This window comes from Sinocyclocheilus rhinocerous, unplaced genomic scaffold, assembly GCF_001515625.1.
Source record: "Sinocyclocheilus rhinocerous isolate Xijiao unplaced genomic scaffold, SAMN03320098_v1.1 scaffold2250, whole genome shotgun sequence".
Classification (NCBI taxonomy): domain Eukaryota; kingdom Metazoa; phylum Chordata; class Actinopteri; order Cypriniformes; family Cyprinidae; genus Sinocyclocheilus; species Sinocyclocheilus rhinocerous.
This window is the reverse complement of record NW_015646473.1, coordinates 17,374-20,247: the sequence shown is the minus strand read 5'-3', so window position 1 is coordinate 20,247 and position 2,874 is coordinate 17,374. Positions and strand designations below refer to the sequence as shown.

General features: G+C 35.6%; 1 long non-coding RNA gene across 1 annotated transcript in view; it reads left to right on the top strand.

The window, feature by feature from the left end:
- The window catches only part of LOC107707884 (uncharacterized), a 9,596-nt gene extending 8,132 nt beyond the window's left edge, over nt 1-1,464 (top strand). Inside the window, exon 3 of the long non-coding RNA XR_001636305.1 lies at nt 803-1,464. This is a non-coding gene — a long non-coding RNA (uncharacterized LOC107707884). The remainder of the gene's footprint in view (nt 1-802) is intronic.
- Nucleotides 1,465-2,874: the final 1,410 nt, after the last annotated feature.

Below are 2,874 nucleotides of genomic sequence, written 5' to 3'. Positions count from 1 at the left end.
AGGCGGTTTAGCCAATCACAACACACTGGGCTAGCTAACCAATCAGAGCCCATCGCCTATTTCTGAGGGAGGGGCTTCAAAAAAACAGGAAAAGATCAGCCCGTTTCTCAGAGAAGGGACAGAGTGGTGTGGAATAAAGGTAAAAGTATGTGAAAAATATATATATTTTTAAACGAAGCATTAACATATGTTAGACTGCACCCCATAAACACAATCAAGCCTAGAAAAAAAACAGTGAACCACCCCTTTAACATGGAACATTAGAAAATTTTGGTAACATGGTTTCAACATTAGCAAATTTTGGTAACATGACTGCAGCATTAACATTTTGGTAACATGGTGGCAACATTAGCACATTTTGGTAACACTTTTTTGGTGTAGGCACCAATTGTCACTAATAACTAGTTGTTTATTAGCATATTGCTAGCATACTAGCATATTGGTTGTTAATTAGCACTTACAAAGCACATATTAATGCCTTATTCTGCATGACCATATTTTAAACTAAACAACTACCTTACTATTAACAAGCAACAAATTAGGAGTTTATTGGAGCAAAAGTCGCAGTTAATAGTGAATAATGAGAACTGGTCCCCAAACTAAAGTGTGACCCAAAAAAAAGCTCATATAATATTAGGTTTGTTCTCCTGGACTTGATGATTAAATTCACTGGTCCTCTGGTGGTGGAACTGTCAAGCCATCTTTTGTACCCTATTCATGGAAAGTGGTACCAAAATATAATAAATAACATAATGAGTTGCTTATTCAGCAGAAATCTTACATGCATTCCTTTGCGTTGCAGAAGCTGCAGTCGTATGCCGCATTTCACTTGAGTCGCTGACACAGAGAGAAGCTCCATCTGCCGTCGACATGAACACAGACCCAGAAACAGAGAAAGCATCTCAGTCGTCTCTGCCAAACATACGAACTAATCGCCAAAGCAGAAGCGGCGCAGAGTTTGCTGTGAAAATGAGGGATCTTCCACAAAGATCCAGACCCCCCGACTAAGATCCGAAGCCTCCCAGTGACATTTGTTCATCTTTCTCTCAAATACACTTCTGTCATGCTTCTGTTCACTACACAGCGTGTGACAGCACATTATTGCTCGTGCCTTTGCTTGACAGTGCTTTCCTTTCCTGTGTTCTCTGGTCAGGATTTCAGGGACTTTTATTTTTCGATTCCTAATGATGTGTGTGGGTGAAAAAGAACAAGAAAAATTATGAAAAAATAAAGAAAAACGTATAATTGCCATGATAGTAACCAACAGCACACCAGTGGTTTATTCATACTGTCGAGCCGTCAGACTGACAGCTGATGGTCCATTACTGTATCCTGAGGAGTAAAATAATTCATTTAAATGTCTATATCCAATGAAAAAAAAAAAATATATATATAAGAGTTATCTCAATCCAAATGGACCATTATGTGGCCCCATTATCATTTAATCCCCCCCCCCCAAAAAAAGATCATAGAAACATGATGGAGTATTTTTATATATACATAAAAAAAATCAAGCAGCTATTTGACGTAATTTATTACGAATTGTTTTTTATTGAACACGTCCACATAATTATTAATAAAAAACTGGATTAATAATTGTTAGGCGAATCTCATGAAGCATGTCAAGTCTGGCTCATACATCACACAAAATCCATGGTAAAAATAAGAAATTATATTTTGCATTAAGAAAATGACCATATTTTAGGACCATTAGGAGTTTTTAACACATTTTACCCCAAAATTATCATTACTAAAAGGATTTTCTTTTTTCTCAATAGTTATTCTCATTACATTCTCATTATTATTGTACAATAATAAAATTCAGCCTGTCTGGGCGCATTATATAAAAACAAAAGCTAGCAAGTATAAATACACATTATTTTTTATTATTTTAATTTAATTTAATTTTCTTTATGCAAAATATAATTCATATATTTTATAAATGGTTTTTATAAATATTTTATTTTATAAATTATATTTTCAAATTCTAACTTGTCTTGTTTCATCTGATTTTGAGGTGAAATATGACTCTTAACATTTTTCGAGATTCACCCAACAAGCTACAGCACAATGAGTCAAAACATACGCTTGCACAGATTGAAACCCATTTTCTTTTTTGAACAATTCTGTCTTTTGTGTTCATATTGTCTTCTATCTCTAGCTACTATGTCAAAGCAGACACACAGATTTGTTTGAAGAATCACATACGTTTAATTTCAGAGCATTTTAAGATTCTTTTCAAGGTAACACTTTATATTAAGTTGTCCCATTTGTCCTTTGTTACATATATGTAGTAATAACATAGTAATGAAGTAGTAATTGCACAGTTGTAAAACAGAAAATATATTAACATTTCTAAAAATATACAGGCATAAATCAAACCACTGACATCAGCTCTTTATAACATTTGCATAGCAAATTATGAATTAAATGATCCAAAAACTAAGCACTTAATATAAAGTGTGACCAACGCGTGCCAATATGTAAAAATCAAAGCCCCTGAGGATGATTTGTGGGAATTTTTCTATTGTGTAAGACTAATTTCACTTCACATTTATGAAAAACACTGTAATTAAGTGCCCTTCATCACACACACACACACACACACACACACTCTCTCACACACACACACACACACACACGCACGCACGCACGCTCACACACACACACACACACACACACACACACACACACACACACACTCACGCACATACACACTCACACACTCACACACTAACACGCACGCACGCTCACACACACACACACACACACACACACACAGACCTGCTGCAGATCTTCACTCAGCACTTCTGTCTTCTCTGCCCTGTAGAGACACAGTGATCAATGGTTAGCGTGTGAGACACGGATCATGCT